Here is a 24,218-nt window from a genome sequence, read left to right as displayed (position 1 = left end):
ACATGAGGGCTATTTCAGATTTCCATGGTATCTAGTATAGCGCTTTGTACATAAAAGCAACTTCTCAAAAAATGTTTGCTAAATAAATGAATGACCAGTCTGTGATGCTGAAATATACTGGTGGCCTCTATGTAATTTGCATTCACTCCATTCATTCATTCATTCAAATTGAATTGCAGGCCTGCTGCATGTCAGATGCTATACTGAGCACTGGGAATACAGAGATGATTAATCATTAAGATATTAATTAAGATAAGATTCTAGCCTTTGAGGAATGCACAGCATAAATTTATTTTAATTTGAAAAATCTGCATTGGCAGCTCTGTTTTTTTTTTTTTTTTTTTTTTGGCAGCTCTGTTTTTATGCCTACCTCTCATAAGCAAGGTACATTGACCCTTGTCAAGATGGAGTCAGCATGGAGAAAAATCAAGCTATATCAAACTCAATTGGCCGTAGTGGTTGGTCTTAAAAGGCAACCCAGAGAATCAAGGCTATTGTATTCAAAACAGAGTCATGAGCTGAAGCATGACTCAGAAAATTATTGGCAACTGAAGGTCCCAACTCAAGGGTGGGCCACAGCCATGAGGGATGGTATATAGGGTACCAAATGGAAGTCACCAGCAGAAGACATGTCCCATGCATCAAGGTCCCAACACATCAACACGTGGGAGAATGAATTTGGGAGAAGAAACAATATGAGGAAGGTAATAAAGAGCAACGTCCTTCCTTAGGAAGAGAGATATCAGGAGCTAGAAAGGTAATCTAAGCCTCAAACTCCAGAAAAAAAGTTTCACATACCATTAAGTTATCAGACAGACTGAGGAAATTGGTATAATAATGTCATACGGTTTTATATTGGTTAAAAATTTTTTAAATACCCTATAGGATACAATAGATTTTTGTCATATTTTCCAGCTGCTCAGCACCTTTTGAGAGCCCTGCAACTTGGAAAACATTTTGCCTTATGAGTTTCAACTCCTCAAGGTAGAAACTAGAAAACAAGTCTCCCCAGCAACTTAGCTGCTAAGATGTATGCCTGAGACCTAGGATCCACCTATCAAACTCAACCATGAGAGACTTGTTTCAAAAGAAAGAAGGCCTGTGAAATTCACCTTCTATAGAACATGTGGCAAATGTGTCCAAGTCTTGGAGGGCAGAAAAGGTGAAGGTCCTGGTGTCTATTCCCTATGGAGTTGAGGCATAGGCTATCAGGAGTGGTACTTTTGCCAGTGAAGGGCCTTGTAGCATAACTGCCCATTGTTTCCAGTTGTGTAGCATTCGAGCCAGAGTCTCCAGTCCACCAGGAGGTTGGGGAGATTTTCTCCTTAAACCAGCTTCACTGGATTCTTACAACCAACAATCCTGACAGATATAATTCGTTAGACCAATATCTGAGAGAGACTGACCCCTGAGGAGGGACAGAAAGTGCTGTCATCTGGGACTGATATGGATACCCAGGACCACCCGGGGTCACTAAATGCCGGAAGCCACTGATGGCAAAGGAGTAAGTGCAAGCTCCATCAGCTGCACCTGGATCACTGAACGCTGTTTCTGTAGAACATGGCTTAACTCAGGGGTTGGCAGGCCGTATACTGCTTTCTCTCTCAAGAAATCTCAGGAATGGGAGCCGGCCTGCCATCTGCTGGGTGGAAGGGAGAACCAGGAAGGGAGAAGACGATGAGAAGCTGGTGAAATGCGGCCAACTGTAGCTGTCTCCACCCAACTTCAGAGCCATCTCCATTTCTCTCCAGCTGAACTCACTGCCAATATTCTAAGAGTTCTCCCGGCAACTAGGTATTTCCAAGAAATGACAACACAAAGAAGGGAAAAGGGAAGGAGAATTTTTCTCATTTATGACCAGAGAACTGCCCTTACTGCTTTTAGAGAATGAGTTTTTTGCTTTCTTCTTATTCCTGTGGCTGCTATGAACTCTTAAGATACATTTGCTCTAAGAAACATCACTTCATTTCTCCCCCTTGATATCAAAGGCTCATACTGCTCATACTCCAGTGGTAGGATGGCTAAAGACTCCTCTTCTTAGAGTAATCCCTGAGCTAAGCACTGGGGTATAAAGATGAAGAAGGCCCAGCTTCTGCCCTCAGGGTGCTGGGTTGAGTGGGAGACACACAGATATACCACAATAGAATATCCAAGCATAATAGATGCATAGACAAAATGTTACCAAGTCATGCTCGCCTTCAACACAGGTGAGAGGAGGGAAGCCTTTTGAAAGCTTTACAGAAACGAGTGCCATTTTGGCCTTTCTGCATGAATAGAATTTTGATGAAAAGAATGAAGACATCCCAGGAAGAGGAAGCCACATAAACATAGGCATGGAAGTATGGAATTGCAAGTCGTGTTCAGGAAACATTGAATACTTGCTGGCATAGAGCATAATGTGTGTGTGATAGAGGAAAGGGGTGCTGGGAGGACAGACTGTTCTCTGGGCTTCTTTCTCAGTTAGAAAGAGCCAGATATTATGCTTGTTGATTGAATGATTATGGCACAAAGTCACAAAAAGTTGAAATAGAGTAAGAACAAAACAAAAATCCAGAAACTTCACCTCAATATTTCATCCACTGAACTCTTCAAAAGTCTCTGACAGAGCTCCTAATATTGCTTGGTAAATATGATTTTTTTAAATGGGGGTGAGGTTCTTTGATAAGATGTAAGAAAAGTACTTTAATTCAGTTAAACATCAGCATAATGATGGTGAACAACTCACTGGAGACTGAAGTGCTACTAAATTATAAACGAGAAAGATGTTGTAAAAGGGAAAGAGTCAAACTTGGAACGCTGACTTTATGCTCTGGACCCTGAAATGGCTAAATTTTCAGGATACTCCAATTTCCTCTTGACTGGTTCACACACTTCTAGTTCCTTCTCTATCTCACCCTAAGCCCTCTTTGCCTCCCAGAAAGTGGGAAATGCCCCTCTTAAACAGATCAAATGAAACAGGGAGAGAAACTATATATTTTAGTCTGAAGCCCTCATCAGCTCAGAAAGAAGGCAGCATTGACCTAACTTAGCACCATATACCTTACCTTTCAGCTGGTACCTTTGTGTACCCTCGGCTGATGCCAGCGACTCAGCCCCACGTCTCCCACTCAGCTCTCCCAGGCTTCTTAGAACTCGGATTCCCAAGACAAAGCACAATTGAGGCCCAGTTAGTGCTCAAGTTTACTGAGAATTAAGCCATAGGCAGATACCATCAAAACACATTTCACTTGTGACCTTTCACAGCCAGCGAATTGGAAGGATTTTCCTTTGCCGGGATTGAATTTAAAACGACTTCCCAGGAGCAAAAGGTCAGCCTGGGGAATCATGATATCCAGTTAAACACAGCTAAATAGAACATTTTAGCATGACAATAAATGGAGTTATATTTAGCTGATTTGGGAAACTATCTGGCCAAGGGAAAAGGAGGAGTACAGAGATTCTTCATCTACCACCCCTCCTCCTACAGATGGAAAAAGTAATGGAGTAGTGCAGACAAGCACAAAGGTGAAGAATTTTACTAAATCTGTCCAGTGAGACCGTTTTTGCTTTCCCAACATTTACCATGTTCTGAGTAGGACGTTTTGGTTGAATTGCATAAAGGCTATATTGTCCTCTTGACACACACATGAAATTCCTATTAGCACGACTGGAGCAAGATGGGCTCCAAAGGGAGAACATACCCTCAAATAACTTTCTAGGCAGCTTTGATTTCTAGATATGTATGAGGTGAAAGCACATTAGCCAAACTAGCTTTGATAACAAATGCATTCTTTTTTAACAAGGAAAGACTGAAGGGAAAAAATAGTTGGCACTCATCTGCCCTTAACTTGAAATGCCCCATGCTATTTTGAAATAGCCTTATATTTTGCTGTTGTTAACTAACAGATGGTTTTGTTAGCTGATGACTGTTTCTCTAAATAACTCCTAACAATAAAAGGCTGTGACATATGAGAGCAAAATGGGGACCATAAGTGGTAGCCTTTTACCTCTAGAATCTTACCTTGTCGTCCATCCTGAAATTTGATGTGTGTAATTGCAGCCACTGGGAAGGTGTGGAGTGCTATAGCATCACAGATCTGCCAATAGTTAGAAGAGATTATAGGTGTATGTTGTTTTCTTAGAAGGGAAGAAAATATATTTAATTGAAACCAATTTAGAAATCAGGATCCCTGTTAGTTTAGAGTGAGAACGTTTTCAATGAAATACTGTTTCATTCTGGCTATGAGAGATCCACAACTTTCCTCTCCCAGGCTCAGTGTGCTATTTGATAGGGAATCCAATGTTTGTTCTTGTCCCCCAAGACCCTATCTACTACACAATGAAATGGTACTCTAGGTGAATATAATCCATAGTGATTTAGCAAAAACCATCAGCCACAGCCTTGTGGAATTCATCTAACATTGTTTCACTTAGAGTGACCGATCTCTTTGCTTATAAGGTCTTTTTCATATGAAACTGCCTTCTTTCATTCTATCTTTTTAAAAATATCACCTGGTCTTTTTACTTATCTTTTATTCTGCCTTTGGGCAGTCCAAAACGGGCATGGCCTAACCTGGTTGGGCATAATATTGGCCACTTTCCAATCTCCAGCTGAGGAAAAGGTATGGCCAAAGGGCGTTACTAAATTCACAGAACTGATACTCAGGCCTCAAGCCCTTGGTTCCTAAAGGTCTATTTGGTCCAGACACTTTGAATCTACCCTCAACCTGGGAAGACCTTTATATCATATAAATAAGAATAAAGCCTTTGTACAATTCAACAAACAGGTCCTACATAGAACATGGTAAATGTTAGGAAAGTTCCCATCTTACCTCTCCAACTTCATCTTGCTCTTTTCTCCTAATTTATTGCTGACCTCTTATTGTTCTCTTAATACCTTTACCTAGCCGCTACAGTGTGGCACACTGATCTGTTATGCCCAGAATCCAAAGACAGCTCCATTTCCTGCTTATTGATTTAATCTCTCACCCTTGGTTCCAAAGGTTCCATGATGATTGTAGCCTACCACTAAAATGAATCAACTCAATCTTTATTCTTTCCCCATAGATGATCTCTCATCCAAGTCTGTGACCACACATTATCACCCTAGGACCATAACTCTATTCCCCTCTAGGACCATAACTCATTCCAAAAAGTCCATGTCTTCCAGAGGCCTGGATAAGCATAGATTACCTGAGACATCTCCTTTTAGATACAGCTAGAATATTGTTGCAGTAATCCCATCATTGAGATGACAAGATGATGGTGAACTAAAGTATGGTAGTAACAGTAGGAAGGAAGAAAAATAGTCATATTCAAAATATATTTTTGACAAGACTTGATAACTGATGAACAAAAGGGAATAAAAAGAGGAAAAGACCGAGGGTGACTTTCAGATTTCTGACTTGGAAAACGTGTTGAATGCTGGATGTGATCAAAGAATAGGGGTAAAGAGTTTGAGATCTGAAAATCATTGAAACAAGGGTGACATAGGCACATGTCTTGTGTTTATCCCATTATTATTATTTTTTATTTGGTTGCACTGGGTCATAGTTGCAGCACGCAGGATTTTCGTTGCCACGTGCAGGATCTTCACTGCAGCATGTGGGATCTTTTTAGTTGCAGCATGGGGGATCTTTAGTTGTGGCATGCGAACTCTCAGTTGCAGCATTTGGGATCTAGTCCCCTGACCAGGGATGGAACCCCTGCATTGGGAGCATGGAGTCTTAGCCACTGGACCACCAGGGAAGTCCCTATCCCATTATTTATGAATGCTCTTATGTGAAATATGCATATCTTTAATTTGAATAAATTGTCAAAAAGTAGAATAGGGGGCTTCCCTGGTGGCGCAGTGGTTGAGAGTCCGCCTGCCGATGCAGGGGACAAGGGTTCGTGCCCCGGTCCGGGAAGATCCCACATGCCGCGGAGCGGCTGGGCCCATGAGCCATGGCCACTGAGCCTGCGCGTCCACAGCCTGTGCTCCGCAACGGGAGAGGCCACAACAGTGAGAGGCCCGTGTACTGCAAAAAAAAAAAAAAAAAAGTAGAATAGGGAAATCTTTATAAAATCACAGAATTTCGAATCCCAGTTCCCTTCTCTGTAAATGGTGATGACAGTATTTACCCAGGATACTGGTAAAAATAGAACACACTTTTTACAAACCACCTGATACAGTGCGTAGCACAGTATACTCAATAAACAGTAGCTGCTATTGTACCTATGATTTGGAATGGCTTACTACACATGATCTGAAGATTAAGTTGGTAACTCGCAAACTGAAAACTGAACCAACAATGAAGTGTTGAAGAATGCAGACAACACCCAACCTGGACTGCGATCCATGGAATCTCTGCTATTATGTATTGCTTACCTAGCACTTCAGTCCAGCAAATTTCAAGGTCAGTCATTATCATTTCCTAAACACAGGAAATGAGAAAAGCCCTTCACAGATGGGGAAAACACAGCACACTTGCTGGTAGGAATCACACAGTTCAGCTCAAACAAGTTCAAATATTTGATGTCCGAAAGTCATTGTCTATGAACAAATCTCTATAACAAGACATCAAAGAAAACAACCCAAAGGTACCTCTGACCTTCTTCCTTATGAAGACAGAGGCTGAGTAACTGGGTTGTATATACAGGATATGCAACCTCAGATAATCTTGGGGGCAGGGTGGTAAAGTTATGCAGGCCTTTCCCTCAAAGAATGTCTTATGCGCTCGCTTTCTGAAAATGACAAATTGTGAGTAATCTTTTTCACATAAAAATAACTCTGAAAATGACTGTACATATAAACAAATAAAACAAATAGAAGAACAAAATGTGCCTCAAAAACAAAAGAGCCTGTTCTGTGAATAAAAAGGACCCACATTTTCCCCACACCCTTTGTTACTGACTGAAATCTTCTCTAAGTAAACTGATCATGTCATCATGCAAATAATTGTCAGAAATCACCTACCATGGTTAGAGTGGAAGCTACTGGCAACCCACAAAGAAAAGTGCATCAGTTACGATTATCTGGTTGCAGGTGACAGAAACAGACTCTGGTTAACTTAAGCAAAGTAACAATAATAATTAACAAAAATAAAATAAATTATAGACCCTAATGAAAAAGTGAACAATCAGGCGTTGGGAGCAATAGGATCAAAGATGCTCCAAGAAATTAGGAAAGAGGCACTAACAGAGTATCTCTTCAAGGGATGGCCATTGGAAGGACCCATTTCAATGCTTTGTGTCAATGTCCCCTCAATGAAGACTCAAACTCCTGGGAGGATAGGGTTAATCTTATCTCAGACACGTGTCCAAACAGTGCACATGACTCTCCCACTAGAACAGCATGGAAGGAGGGAAGTGAAGTCCCCAGAAGGAAAATTGGAATGTTAGTAACAAAGAAAGGGGAAAGGCTGCTGGGTGGATCAACCCCACAGGTTCCACCATAGCCTGTCTCAGAAAATATTGGTTCTGAACAGAAACAAGCCTTGGCTTAGGAAACCCATACAAGCAATTCGATTCACACGGCCAGTGCAGCATAAAAACTTACATTATTCAAACTTTTTAATTTAGAAAGAAATCTGATGTAAGAGCTCATACTCTTAAAAATATATTTCCCAGCTCTGCCGCTGAAAGCATTTCACCTACAGCAATAGCAGCACCTGTGTACACAACTTGCCGTTAGGAGAACTCATAAAGCGCAGATTACAATTTCAAATCACACTCAAAGGAACCAGGACTCCTTGGAAGATACCCGGCTTCATGTCTTAGGACAGAAAAAATTGGGATGGTGATGGTACCTCCTATGGTTATAGCAGAACAAGACTTTTTCTAGGATGACAGAATGTGCTGAAACGACAACAGATCAGCTGAAAGAGCAGCTACTCACCAAGCCGTGAAGATTCAAACATCCAAACCAAAATATAATAACAGTTACGGTTAATTAGAACAGTTGAGTCTGTGGAAGGCAGGATTCATTACGCCACAGAAACAGAAACGTCCATTTAGAAGGCGTCCCGGGAGACGTAAGGGGCGGTGCGCAGGCGCTTCATCGGCTATTGGTGGCGCGCGCACCATCACGTCTGCGTCAGGAGAGCGATCCGCTGAGCACGTGATCTCGGCTGAGGCAGCGCAGCTGTGTGGGCCGCTGCCCGGGCAAGCGTCTTCTTGGCCTTTGGTCCATTCCTCTGTCGTTACGGGGAATAAACCTCTCTCGAAACTGACTAGCCCACTCCCGGAAAGGGAACAGATATTTAAGATCCTTTAATTTTCCTGCCACTGGAAACGGAGCCCAGAGTCGGCGGCGTCCGCGGGTGGCGGTTTTGTCAGGTGTCTGTCACCTTGAAAAATGGCTGATAGAGAGGACAGTTGCTCTGGTGGACATGGACTGTTTTTTGTTTGTTTTTGTTCAAGTGGAGCAGCAGCAAAATCCTCATTTGAGGACTAAAACTTGTGCGGTTGTACAGTACAAATCATGGAAGTCTGGTGGAGTAATTGCAGTACGTTATGAAGCTTGTGTGCTTGGGCTCACTAGAAATATGTGGGCAGATGATGCTAAGAAGTTATGTCCAGATCATCTGCTGTCACGAGTTCGTGCGTCCTGTGGGAAAAGCTGACCTCACCGAATACCGGGAAGCCAGTGTGGAAGTGATGGAGGTAAGGTCTCATTTTGCTGCGACTGAACGTGCCAGCCTTGACAAGGCTTACGGAGACCTGACCAGTGGTGTACGAGAGAGACTACGAAAGCTCCAGGGTCAGCCTGTCTCAGCCGACTTGTTGCCGAGCACCTACACTGAAGGGTCGCCCCAAGGCCCTACAGCAGCAGAAGGGACTGTTCAGAAAGGTACTTCCATAACATCATATTGTTTCTGCTTCCTGCCTTTGCAACCTGCTTTATTTGGTCACTCTGATCCTTCTTGGATTGATTGAAAGGAAATTTAAACTACAACCTGAATGAATAACAAGGACTCACGTGGAAGGATGTACAGATTCTCTCATCTTTCCAGGTAAGTGGATGTTGAGCTGTGAAAGAGGTCATCCATTAACTTTGTTTATGATGTACTTTGTTGAACAAATTCTCTTAGCCCATCAGTTTTTCACCTTGTGGTTGTGCACTTTGAATATCGTTTTAGAAATCCATTTCTATCAGAATTTCCTAAAGACATTTATTTCTCTACATGTTTCTTCTATTTGCCTTACAGCTTCTTTTTAGGTATTTCAACCGTATGGAGTTTAGCTTTTTATTTGATTTAAGGTAGGGAGCCACCTTAATTATTATTCTTATCTCGAGTTGGTTTTCCCAACATTTATTAAACAGTCCATTCTTTCTTAACTTCTTATATGTAATTGGGTCTGTTTCTGTAGTATCCCATTAATCTGTCTACTTCTGCTCCAGAAATTATTTTTATTACTGTTCACAGTATTTCATAATATTTGATAAGGACTCCCCTCTGCTTTTGTTTTTCAAAATTGTCTTGGCTATTTATGCACATTTATTGTTCAGTATGTGTTTTAGAATACATTAGTTGAATTCCATAAAAATCTTGTTGGAATTACATTGAATTTACATATTTAGAGAAGATAGTTACCTTAATGTTAAATTTTTTCATCCATGAACATATTTCAGCAATTTTTTAGGTCTTCATTTATGTCCCTTTTAGTGATTTTTAAGTTAAAAATTTTGATTTATAGTTCTGCTTCTTTTGAGATCTGGAATTCAGTATGTTTTCCTTTTTCTTTCTCATCTAAACTTTTAATTGATATAATATACATAAAGTATACAGACTGTAAGTGTACACTTCGGCTAATTTTCACAAAGTAAGCCCACTTATATAAGCAGCACCCAGATCAAAAAACACCAGAACTCTAGAAGCCACCCTTACCTACCCTCCCAGTCATCATCCTTCCCTACATTATCCCCTCTCTCTTACATTACCACTATCTTGATTTCTATTTAGCTTATTTCTGAACTTTATAAAATTGAAATCATGCAGTATATACTTGAGTATGGCTTCCTTCACTCAACATTGTCTTTGTGAGATTCATCCATTTTGTTGTATATAGTTGAGTTTGTTTACTCTCATTGCTCTGTAGTATTCCATTGTATGAATATACCACAATTTACCCTTATGATGGATATTTGGGTTGTTTCCAGTTTGGGACTACTAGGAATAGTGCTGCTATAAATATTCTTGTAAATATCTTTTGGTGAACAAATGTATGCATTTCTGTTGGGTATATGACTAAAAGTGCTCATTTGTGGGGTTTGCCTATATTCAGCTTTAGTTTGCCTGTAGTCACTTTTACTAGATACTACTAAAAATTTTCCAAAATGGTAGTACTGATTTATAATTCCACTAGCAGCATATGAGAGTTCTAGTTGTTCTACATGTTTGTCAACACTTACTTTTTTCTCTTCTGTATTTTAGCCATTTTGATAGGTGTATAGTTATATCATATTATGGTTTTAGTTTGCATATTCCTGGTATTAATGAAATTGAGTACCTTTTTGTCAGTTTGATGACCATTCTTCTTTCATGAAATGCCTGTTTAAGTATTTGCCCTTTTTTTTTTTTGGTTGTCTCATTCAACTATAGGACTTTATATATTCTGGATACGAGTCATTATCAAATATACGTATTACAATATCTTCTGATTTGTGGCTTGTTTTTCAGTCTGTTAATAGTGGCTTTTGATGTATAGAAGGTTCTTAATTTTAATTTGGTCCAATTTATCTTTCTTTTTCTTTTATGGATAGTATTTTTTAATGTCCTGTTTAAGAAATCTTTACCTACCTCAAGTTCATGAAAAAACTCTCCTATATTATTTTAGAAGCTTTATTGTCTTGCCTTTTACAGTTACATTTGCAATCCATTGTGTGTGTGACCGTGAGGTAGGGATCAAGATTCCTTTTTTTATTATATGGGTATCCAATTATAATATCTTTATTATTAAAGCTTTACTTTTTTCCATAAAGGTCTTCTGCATTCATTATGTTAGTTCCTAGATGCTTTAATTTTTTTGTTGCTATAGTGAGTTTGCTTATTTATTATATTTTCCACTTGGTTAGTGATATGTAGGGGAATGATAAATGATTTTTTTTGTAAGTTCATCTTTATTTACTTTATCTACCTGACAAAAACTTGAGATATAATCTGCATGAAAGTCCTTTAATAAATAAAATGTAGTTGATGGTTAAAAATATTTTCTTAGACTAGAATAAAATTAGGACAATTAAAAACTTGCTTTTGTGATAATATTAGATTATGATAGTTCTAGATACCAGATATAAGAGAATCTGGGTCTTATTTGCTTTTAATCAAATATTATGAAAGTGGAATTCAGCTGGATATCCCAGAGCAAAGAATTCTGCATTTAGATGCTTTTCAACAGGGTGTCTACACCTTCTTGAAAAAATTTTCTAGTACTTTTGATAATGGTTAGATTCAAAACAATGTATCTATTCTCCTCTTCAGTTGTAATGCGTACTTTTAGAACTATTATTTTGTAACATTATTCTTATTTAGAAGAGCTCTTTCAGTAAATCTTTGAATGTTGGACATTAATCAAAAGGATACAAATCTGTAGCAAGTTAACTCTGTGGGGGAACTTGTAAGGGAAATCTGTTATTACTTGTAGAAGCAATACAGATTCATCCAGAAAAAAACTCCAAGAGAATATAGCTTATTTCTAGTAACAGTGGTAGATTTTCCATGGGCTTCGTGTTTTAAAGTAAGAATAAATAATAAAAAAATGGTGTACAAAAGTAATTGTAATGTGAAGATGGTATTTTTATTTATGTTAATAAGTAGTGAAATATTGATATGAGTAAATATTTTTTCTTCTATAAGTATATGTATATTTTTAATGTACACCTATGTACTTGTTTCTATGTGTGCAGAAATGAGTGAACACAGGAAACTTGAATAAGTCAAATAGATCCAGAAAAGTTAATTACAGTACCAACAACAAGGACTGAAAAACACCAGTGGCCACAGATAATAACCAACTAGAAATACACAACAAAAATTTTTAGAAAGGGGCGGACAGTGTGTTACATAATGAATAATTAGACCAAAATCCCAAAGAAAAGAATTAACTGAACAAGCTTGATCCCTTGATGTCTAGTAGAGAAAACCTCTAGGTGACCTTACTAATTAAAATTAAATACTGATTTGATATATAATTTGGTTCCAGTAATACTAAAACTAGTTTAATATATCAAAGTGGCAAGATAATACCCAATTTAGGGAAAAAAGGAGACAATCCAAATTTGGCAATAAAAAAGATACAAATGGTATTGAGTATTTTTTTTACATGCACAATTCTCTGCAATATGAAAGACACCAGCCTCTCCAAAACCAAGTCAAACCTGTGGTCAACCACATATTTCGACAGCCCAAATTTTTTCTTTCTTTTCCACTGTGCTGTACTGATAATGTATCAGCCTTCCTTAATCCTGTCCAAGTTGAGATGTGCTTTGCCTTCACTGAGATTAAGGTACAGTCTCCAAATCTACTACCATCTACAGGTTTTCTTTCATTAGAAACATATTATTAATTATTCTGATGGAAGGAGAGTGGGAAGAAAGAAAAAAAAAATTAAGAAAGGAGATAGAGAAAGAGGGAAGGAAGGGAGGGAGGAAGGAAGAAAGGAAGGAAGGAAGGGGAAAGGGGAGAAGGAAGCGGAGGGAGGGAGGGAAGCAGAGGAAGGACATAAAGTAACCTTCTGAGACACCAAGTTGCTAAGCATTAGGAGATACTCATGAGCTACACAACCTTATGGGATAATAGATAAGTGAGAAACAATAATCATTTAATTGGTTTCCTTATAAATATAGATTAGATTCTATTCAAAACAAAAATCTTGTTTGCCTTGTTCATTCCTATATCACTATTATCTAGAACAAAAGTGCTTGGCACATAGTAAATGCTCAAAAATATTTGTAAAATAAATTGAATAGATGAATGAATTCATGAGTGTGGGTACTCAGGTCCAGTTTTGCCATGATGGTTGCTCAACATGTTAGTTAGTGTTAAGCTGTGTCAGTTCAGGTACTCCTGGAAGCAGATACAGAGATGGACCTAGAAGAGCAAGAAATATATTGGGGGAAATAAATTGGTGTCAATAGTAGGAAGGAAAAGACTTTGTATCCCAATGCTGTTTTGTCACTTGTGAATGGAGAGAGGAAAGGAAGGAGGATTGGGTAGGAAGAGCCTCAGACTGCAATGTAGCTCAAGAAAGTCCCAGTCAGGCCAATGGGGAAGCCAAAAGCAAAGATTAGAGAAGTCCCATATGGGGCCAAAATGACCTGGCTCTACAGTACTTGGTGCACAGAACCCCTCCTGGGCTGTTACTGGCTGTGAGCAGCCCTGGAAGAGCATGAATTTGGAGTTGAAGACTGTGGAGGATCCCAAATTTGCAATATCTGGAGGCTCTCTGCTAATTACACTCTTAAACAGATTCTTTCTTGATAGGGGATTGAGTGGCATACCTCCATGGCCATAGAAACCAAAAGGCTCCCTGTTTCTAATGTTGAGTAGATCAGATTCAGTATCAACACTAAATCTTCTCTCCTCATTCCTACCATGAACTCTGTGAACTTTTTCTCCTTGAATACAGAAGATTATCCCTTTCTTCCCATTCAATGTCTGCACGGATTTGAAACCTTTCACTTATGCAAATGTCTCTTTTGCCAAGAGAGTTGACAGATGTCAACTTTTTAAATTACACATAGAAAGGGCAACTCTATTGCCAACCATCAAAGACTACAAAGTCATTCCATCGTTTTACAAATATCCCTCACTTAAGTGGTAAACGTTCAGTAAATGTCCATATCTAGCTTGTAAACCAATGCTGGCATCCCTTTGCATCCATACCTAATTCTAGGACACTTCTTCCCTATATTAGTTCAAAATAAGGGATAAGACACATATACAAATAAGTATGGTATATATTTTATAGGTATATAATTTTTAAATATGCAAAATATATGTCACATAACACTATAATGTGGATAGTGAAAAGTGCTAATGAAGTACAAACATATGCAATACAAGTTCAGAGAAAGGGAAGATTACTTCAAACTGGGAGGACTGGAGGAGAGTTTCATGGAGAAGATGTCATTTACTCTGGGTCTTTAAAGATGAGTAAAATTTGTACATGTAGAGATGAGGTAAATGACATTGGCAGAGAGAATCACATGCACAAGAGCATGGAACCAAGAAAGTACAACCTTGTAAAAAACAAAAACTCAGAACATAATAGTTTTCATAGCAGTAGGATCAATTAACTGACAAGTTTCAGGCAGCTCTTAGTTCCTAAGTTTGAAATCTAAGATACTGTCAGCCTGCTAATCACTAGTAGATGTACTGTTATTATTGTCTGTTCATAAGTTTGACATCAGAAAAATACACTTGAGCATAAATCTGACCATTGTCTCTTGGCCATCAGGACCATCCTGCCTTGAGGACACATTTTATTAGCATGTACAACGTATGCTAAAAGACTGAACTGAAGACACCCATAAAGTGTAGCTATTGCATGACAGAGTGTTTAAAAATAAGTTTAAGGTGTCATTAGTTCAAGTGGTGGTTCTGACACCAAATAGCTGCTCTTTGACTGATCTAAGAATGAACACATTCTCTCTATACAGTGTTCCATTAGCGATTTTAATTGCATGCTAAGCTTTATAATTTGCTGTCATTTAGGTTCATGTACTGTACTAATATTTATTCTGCATATTATGTAACACCTTATTAAGTTTATTGCCCGCTTTCTATAAATTTTTTTTATCAGACTTCATGTGAGAAGCTAACTTACGTATCTATTAAAAGTAGTCCTTGAGTTACAGGTTCTCTTAGTATTCTGAACAGAGTTTTTAAATTAAGTCTGTGGAAGGAAAAAGGAGATGGTTTGCTTCCCAAATAGGAAATAAAACCTGTATATACATCCTATTACACAATATCTATGCCCTGAGGACCATGAATAATATAAATGGTGACTACTTGGTTTGTCTTTTTCATGCCCTCCATGGAGTTTTCTCTGACAAATGGGACCTGAATACGTACCTTCCTTTAATTCACATTCAATAAGTGAATGGCCATTCACTTTGCTTAGCACAATGTCTCAGACCTTAAAGCTTAATGAAAATTTTTAGTGAAATAAATAAATATATAATAATTAAGGTCTACTTCCTAAACATCTCCTCCATAACATTATATCACATAGTATATGCTCAATAAATCACAATGATGGTAGAGACACAAATTCAAAATATAATTGGAGAACAACAGCAAACTCCTCATGACCATCTCAGCACATATCCTTGTCTCTCCTTTCATTCTTTCTCTACCTTTCTAAACTTAACTCTGTGGACTGCTCAAGCTCAAGATGGTGGAGTAGAAGGACATGGGTTCACCCCTCCTTACAGAAACATCAAAATCACAACTAACTGCTGAACAACCATCCACAGAAAAATGTTGGAACCTACCAAAAAAGATACCCTATAGCCAAAGCCAAAGAAGAAGCCACAACGAGACAGTAGGAGGGGTTCAATCATGATAAGATCAAATCTCATACCCACTGGGTGGGTGACCCACAGACTGGAGAGCAATTGTACCATGGAGGCCTTTCCACAGGAGTGAAAGTCCTGAGCTCGATATCACGCTTCCCAGCCTGGGGATCCAGCAACAGGAGGAGGAGCCCCTAGAGAATCTGGCTTTGTTAGCCAGCAGAGTTTGAGCGCAGGAAATCCATGACTGGGGGAAATAGAGACTCCACTCTTGGTGGGTGCACACAAGGTCCCATGCACACCAGAACCCAGGGGGAAGAAAAGGTGACCTGATAAGAGACTGGGCCAGACCTACCTGTTGGTATTGGAGGGTCTCTTGTGGAGGTAGGGGGGTGGCTGCTGCTCACTGAAGGGACAAAGACACTGGCAGTGGCAATTCTAGGGAGTACTCATTGGCATGAGCCCTCCTGGAGGCCGCCATTAGCTTCACCCAACAGCCTATAGGCTCCAGTCTTGGGACACCTCAGGCCAAACAACCAACAGGGCAGGAATACAGCCCCACCCATCAGCAGATGGCCTGCTTAAAGTTTTCCTGAGCACAGTCTTGCCCACCAGAGGGACAAGACCCACCTCCACTTACCAGTGGAATTCAGCCCATCAGGAAGCCTGCACAAGCCTCTTACACAGCTCATCCACCAGAGAGCAGACAGTAAAAGCAAGAAGAACTACAGTCCTGCGGCCTGCAGAATGGAAACCACAATCACAGAAAGTTAGACAAAATGAGACAACAGAGGAATATGTCCCAGAGGAAGAAACAAGATAAAACGCCAGAAGAACAACTAAGTGAAATGGACATAGGCAACCTGCCGGAAAAAGAATTCACAATAATGATAGTGAAGATGATCCAAGACCTCAGAAAAAGAATGGAGGTGAGGACTGAGAAGATGCAAGAAATGTTTAACAAAGTCATGGAAAAAAAACAAACAGAAATGAACAATATAATAACTGAAATGAAAAATACACTAGAAGGAATCAATAGCAGAATAACTGAAGCAGAAGAACGGGTAAGTGACCTGGAAGACAGAATGATGGAAATCACTGCCACAGAACAGAATAAAGGAAAAAGAATGAAAATAAATGAAGACAGTCTAAGAGACCTCTGGGACAACATTAAACGTACCAACATCACATTATAGGGGTCCCAGAAGGGGAAGAGAGAGAAAGCACCTGAGAAAATATTTGAAGATAAATTAGCTGAAAAATTCCCTAACATGGGAAAGGAAAGAGTCACCCAAGTCCAGGAAGTGCAAAGAGTCCAAGACAGGATAAACTCAAGGAGGAACACAAGACACAGAGTAGTCAAATCAACAAAGACTAAAGACAAAGAAAAACTTTTAAAAGCAGCAAGGGAAAAGCAACAAATAACATAAAAGGGAATTCCCATAAGGTTATCAGCTGATTTCTCAGCAGAAACTCTGCAGGCCAGAAGGGAATAGCATGATATATTTAAAGTGATGAAAAGGAATAACCTACAACCAAGAATATTCTACCCAGCAAGGCTCTCATTCAGCTTCGATGGAGAAATCGAAAGCTTTACAGACAAGCAAAAACTAAGAGAATTCACCACCAGACCAGCTTTGCAACAAACGCTAAAGGAACTTCTCTAAGCAGAAAAAAGAAAAAGAAAGAAAGCCACAGCTAGAAACAGGAAAATTACTAATGGAAAAGCTCACCAGTAAAGGCAAACATACAATAAAGGTAGGAAATCATCCACACACAAATATTATATCAAAACCAGCAATTGTGAGGAGAGCACAAATGCAGGCTGTTGGAAATGCATATGAAATTAAAAGACCAGCAACTTAAAACAATCTTGTTTATATACAGACTGCTATATCAAAACCTCATGGTAACCACAAACTGAAAATCTACAATTGATACACACACAAAAAGAAAAAAGAATCCAAACATAACACTAAAGTTAGTCATCAAATCACAAGAAAAGAGAACAAAAGAGGAAGGGAACAAAAACAAACCCCAAACAATTAACAAAATGACAAGAAGAACATACATATCAATAATTACCTTAAACGTAAATGAATTAAATGCTCCAATCAAAAGACTTAGACTGACTGAATGGATACGAAAACAAGACCTGTATATATACTCTCTACAAGGTAGCCACTTCAGATCTAGGGACACATACAGACTGAAAGTGAAGGGATGGAAAAAGGTATTCCATGAAAATGGAAATCAAAAGAAAGCTGAAGTAGCAATACTCATATCAGACAAAATGGACATTAAAATAAAGACTGTTACAAGAGACAAAGAAGGATACTATGTAATGTTCAAGGGAATAGTCCAAGAAGAGGATATAATAATTGTAAATATATATGCACCCAACATAGGAGCACCTCAATATATAAGGCAAATACCAACAGCCATAAAGGGAGAAATTGATAGTAGCACAATAATAGTGGGGGACTTTAGCATCCCACTTTCACCAGTAGACAGGTCATCCAGACAGAAAATTCATAAGGAAACACAGGCCTTAAATGACACATTAGACCAGATGGACTTAACTGCTATTTATAGAACATTCCATACAATAGCAGCACGATACACATTCTTCTCAAGTGCACATGGAACATTCTCCAGGATTGAGCACATGCTGAGCCACAAATCGAGCCTCAGTAAATTTAAGAAAATTGAAATCATATCAAGCATATTTTCTGACCACAACACTATAAGTTTAGAAATCAACTATGAGAAAAAAAACTAAAAAACACAAACACATGGAGCCTAAAAACTGTGCAACCAGTGGATCACTGAAGAAATCAAAGAGGAAATAAAAAAATACCTAGAGACAAATGAAAATGAAAGCCCCATGATCCAAAACCTATGGGATGCAGCAAAAGCAGTTCTAAGTGGGCAGGTTATAGCAATACAATCTTAACTCAGGAAACAAGAAAAATTACAAACAACCTAACCTTACACCTAAAGCAACTAGACAAAGAAGAACAAACAAAACCTATAGTTAGCAGAAGGAAAGAAATCATAAAGATCAGAGCAGAAATAAATGGCATAGAGACCAAGAAAACAATAGAAAAGATCAATGAAACTAAAAGCTGGTTCTTTGAAAAGATAAACAAAATTGATAAGCTGTTAGCAAGACTCATCAAGAAAAAAAGGGAGAGGGTTCAAACCAATAAAATTAGAAATGAAAAGGAGAAGTTACAACAGATACCACAGAAATACAAAGCATCCTAAGAGACTACTACAAGCAACTATATGCCAATAAAATGAACAACCTGGAAGAAATGGACAAATTCTTAGAAAAGTACAATATGCCAAGACTGAACCAGGAAGAAAAAGAAAATATGAACAGACCAATCACAAGTACTGAAATTGAACCTGTGATTTTAAAACTCCCAACAAACAAAAGTGCAAGACCAGATGGCTTCACAGGTAACTTCTATCAAACATTTAGAGAAGAGTTAACACCTGTCCTCCTCAAACTATTCCAAAAAATTTCAGGAGAAGGACTACTCCCAGACTCATTCTATGAGGCCATCATCACCCTGATACCAAAACCAGACAAAGATACCACACAAACACACAAAAATTATAGGCCAGTATCACCAACAATCATAGACGCAAAAACCTTAGTAAAATACTAGCAATCCTAATCCAACAATACATTAAATGGATTGTACACCATGATCAAGTGGGATTTATCCCAGGGAGGAAAGGATTTTTCAATATCCACAAATCAATCATTGTGATATACCACATCAGCAAATTGAAGTATAAAAACCATATGATCATCTCAATAGATGCAGAAAAAGCTTTTGACAAAATTCAACACCCATTTATGGTAAAAAAAAAAAAAAAAAAAAAGCTCTCCAGAAAGTGGGCGTAGAGGGAACACACCTCAATGTAATAAAGGCCATATATGACAAACCTACAGCTAACATCATACTCAATGGTGAAAAGCTGAAAGCATTTCCTTTAAGATCAGGAACAATACAAGAATGTCTACTCTCACCACTTTTATTCAACATAGTTTTGGAAGGCCTAGCCACAGCAATCAGAGAAGAAAAGGATATAAAAAGAATCCAAATTGGAAAAGTAGAAGTAAAACTGTCACTGTTTGCAAATGACATGATACTATACGTAGAGAATCCTAACGATGCTACTGGAAAACTACTAGAGATCATCAATAAATTTGGTAAAGTTGCAGGATACAAAATTAATACACAGAAATCTGTTGCATTTCTATACTGTGAGCTCCAGAGTCAGATATACCTGGGTTTGAACCCCAGCTCTTCTGTCATATATGTTATTCAACCTCTCTGTGCCTCTGATTCTTGAGCTATGAAATAAGGTAATAATACATATTTTATAAGGTCATTGTTAGGGTTAAATGGAAAAATGTATATAAAGCATCTTGTACAAAGTAAGTACTCAATAAATGGTTGTTTTATTCCTAAATTATTTCATTTCTTTTTCTTATTTTCACTCAATATCCTTTAAAATTGCCCTAGAATAATCTGTTCCATACACGTACAGCAACAACATTCCTAGAAAACTCTTGTCATGTCACTTCATCATCGTTATGTATAGCAACCTTCAAATCAGTCAGAGAAGAGAGGGCCAATTAAAACAAGCATAGGTTTTCTTAGAACACAACTTAGGGAAGTGACATGTCTGATATACAGTGCATGTTTCAGATGGTGAGTTTTACATGTTAAAATAAAAGAACCCAGAGTCTGAGTTGTGAATAAATTACTGCTACTTTAAAATGCCTTTTTAAAGTCTTGTGTTTCTTATCACTTCTGATGAGTAAAAATAGTAGACAAGTGGAGAGGGGACAGGGAAGAAATTAAATTGATGGTGTTAATTTATGAGCTTGTTTCATTTGTTGTTGAAAAACAAAATCAACATAGAAGGGGTGGGGCTTCCCTGGTGGCACAGTGGTTTAGAATCTGCCTGCCAATGCAGGGGACACGGGTTCGAGCCCTGGTCCGGGAAGATCCCACATGCCGCGGAACAACTAAGCCCATGTGCCACAACTACTGAGCCTGCGCTCTAGAGCCCAGGAGCCACAACTGCTGAGCCCTCATGCCACACCTACTGAAGCCCACACACCTAGAGCCCATGCTCCGCAACAAGAGAAGCCACCACAATGAGAAGCCCACGTGCCGCAACTAGGGAAAGCCTGCACACAGCAACAAAGACCCAATGCAGCCAAAAATAAATAAATTTATTTTTAAAAACAACATAGAAGGGGGCTTCCCTGGTGGCACAGTGGTAGAGAGTCCGCCTGCCGATGCAGGGGACACGGGTTCGTGCCCCGGTCCGGGAAGATCCCACATGCCGCGGAGTGGCTGGGCCCGTGAGCCATGGCCGCTGAGCCTGCGCGTCCGGAGCCTGTGCTCCACAACGGGAGAGGCCACAACAGTGAGAGGCCCGCGTACCGAAAAAAAAAACATAGAAGGAGTAAGGAAGTACAAGAGGGAATGCGAGATGCATTTGCCATTGCAGTATATCAGGATATCAGTATCTGTAGCTCATTTTTTAAAGTCACTGAAAATACACAGTTTTAGAGAATAAATGCAGAACTTCCCATCAAGAAGCTTATACCAAATAAATTAATATTTTGATTAACACAAATATAAAGATGTATTCAGAGGAGAAGCATAGGTTAATTTCCCACCCCAGATGCCCAACACAGGTCAGAGGTGAGAGTGGGGCCCAAAGAGAAGAAAATTTCAAACCTGAATGTATTGTCAGTAATAAACCAGAAGTCTTTTGAACATGTCATATAATCCAACATAATTTCTCCAAGATATATACTCACTTCATGTCCTTTTAGATCTATATAAAGCAGCAGAGAGAAACAAATTCTTGGTTTATTCAAATCAGTGTAAGTTGGTTGATTTTCCTACCTGTCTCCTTGAAGTAAAGAAAAAGCAATTAGATGATTTCTGAAAAATTAAACCATAGTTACTAAAATCTTAAAAATGAGTCCTGCTTTATATGTTTGTTTTTGTTGTGGTTGTTTTATGATACTGTTGTTTAAAAGGAAATCTACTTTTTAAAACATGTCCAGGATGATCTGAGAATGAGTGAGATAGATCCAATTAAGACCTCATTACAATGGAACATAATGTCTTCAAAGAAAAACTCCAGGCACACCTAGCCAAACATTAGGGATTCTTTTTCCCAGAGGGTGGAACTGTCTGTGAAGGTAAAGAAAAAAGATCTATATTCTCAAGGTCAATGAACCAGAGGTGCAAATATAGCTAACGATGTGTTTTTACAACAAGTCCCTGTTTTTCCTTTCATCCTTACTGAGACCATGGTCATTTTGACATTTCCATATTTGATGCTAACCTAACAGCTAATGTGTGTTTTTAAATGGAATAGCTAAAGAATTTTAGAATAGAAGTTTTACCACAATGCAGCTTTTATACTTTCAACTATTGTTTGATCTTTTTGCAAGGAAAACTTCTTATGAACTCTAAAGTATTCTTTCATCTATTCCACTTTAGGTGACCTGTACATTTTATTTTTACCTTCATCATGCATATCCATCACCAAAAAATATATGCTTTATTTGTTTTATCCAGTCACAGCATTTCATTTTCAATTTGAGCTTACATGCTCCCTGAATGTACATAATGTCCAAAAGATAGATTTGCATGTCTTACCTCATTTGTAATTAGGGTTATTAGCAGCAAAATATCCAGGAAAGATTTTGTGTAAACTAGGTTCTGGGCTCCTTGGCAACAGATAAAAAAAAAAAAAGGAAATCCAGGACATCTCCTTCACAACAATCTCCTTCCATCTTATAGTCTTTTGTTGAGTCTTTTCATTTTAGATTTTCTTCCCCAGAAACTAGGTAGATACGCCTGCTGGCATCCATAGAGCCTTTTGTTAATACTGTAATGACAGAAGTAGACCATTGAAAGGTGTGCTTGAAGTATGCAATTTCCAGTTTCTTTTGAGTGATTCAATATACACTCTTTGCTTTCAGTTCAGACCAAACACAATCAAAAGTATACCTCTAGAAATTACAGATTTTATGCTTTCCAATTCCACATTTCCCAATTTTCATACAACTGGAAATCAGGAGGTTATCAATATTACACCAAGGAAAATGTGGGAAGGAGGGTATCTCCTTTCTTTTTTAATAATCCATAAGAACTCCATTACATTCATGGTGATTTTTCTTAATCCCATTTTTACCATGATACCAAACCATCATGATACCACTTCATTGTATAAGGTACCCAAAGTATTGTATGCAGCAACCAGGAAACACACTCTGGCCATACTGCCAGAGTAATTTTTACTATCCAAATATAATGATATGAATACTTAGAAGTGGAGATCAGCATATTGATTCCAAAATGGGTTTTGCTGTATGTCTCCAAGAACTTCAAAACCTAACACTTAATTCTGGAAATTAATGTGCTAATCATTTTTTCAATGATTAGAAAAAAATGCCTAATAAATGGACACATAGTTAATATTTTTAACCTCTGATTTTATTTTATTTTATTTTATTTTATTTTATTTTTGGTTAACCAGCTTATTCTCACATTGAAGGGGAAATCGACACTGATTACTGGGATCCAGAGGAGTCCCTAGTCAAAGATATTCCCCTTTAAAGTGATGCTTAACATTTTGTTGTTTAAGGATCATCCCCATCTACTCAGTGGTAGCAGTTCATATTAACAGTCATTTATGATGGAATGTGTTTTAGAGGATTTTAGAGAAGATTTTATCAAAGAAAAGGGCAAAAATGCTTGAATGCACTAGGAAATTGAGAAGACCTGGGAATTTGGTGTTGATAGCGTAGCAGCTCCTAAGTTTTTCACCTCCAATGACCTATTTTATTATGTACGTTGTTCACCAAGTATAACCCAGAAATTTCTATGGTAGTATAATGGCTAATCAGATCTTCTCATTGAATGTTTGATGAAGCTTTAGGAAGCTTATCAAACCCTAGTGAATTTGGGATTAAGTGCACATGGAAGGTTGGAGATTAGAGATAATTTATTACCAATTTAATGTCTTTAAGAGTTACTGAATTACTTAATTTTCCATTTATACTTGAGTCAATTCTGGTAATTTACATTTTTCTAAATCATTCAATTCATTTAAAATTTCAAAGTTATTGATTTAAAGCTATTTGTATTAGTCACAAGATTTCTTTAAATCTCCGTAATTATATCTCTTTTGACCTTAGTATTGTTTTAAGTTGTACCTCTACCTTTTGATTTTCTTGATCAGTCTTTCTAGATTAGTCTTTTTTTAAAGTACTCATAAAACATTTATAAAATTTGCCATCCAGTAGGTTACATAGGATAATCAAAATAGAAAAAATGGATCTCATAAAGATGAGTACTTAGAAAATAATGTGTTCTTTATATATATATTTTTAACATCTTTATTGGAGTATAATTGCTTTACAATGTTGTGTTAGTTTCTGCTGTATAACAAAGTGAATCACCTATATGTATACATATATCCCCATATCCCCTCCCTCTTGCGTCTCCCTCCCACCTTCCCTATCCCTAGGTGGTCACAAAGCACCGAGCTGATCTCCCTATGCTATGCTATGTGGCTGATCTCCGCATGCTATGCTATGAGACTGCTTCCCACTAGCTATCTATTTTACATTTGGTAGTATATATAAGTCCATGCCACTCTCTTACTTCGTCCC

At 38.2% G+C, this 24,218-nt stretch overlaps 1 pseudogene; it reads left to right on the top strand.

Moving 5' to 3' along the window:
* Positions 1–2,188: 2,188 nt before the first annotated feature.
* Positions 2,189–24,218, top strand: part of LOC115857521 (DNA polymerase eta pseudogene) — an 80,024-nt pseudogene continuing 57,994 nt past the window's right edge.

This window comes from Globicephala melas, chromosome 4 (assembly GCF_963455315.2).
Source record: "Globicephala melas chromosome 4, mGloMel1.2, whole genome shotgun sequence".
NCBI lineage: Eukaryota > Metazoa > Chordata > Mammalia > Artiodactyla > Delphinidae > Globicephala > Globicephala melas.
This window is presented reverse-complemented; position numbering and strand designations above follow the sequence as displayed.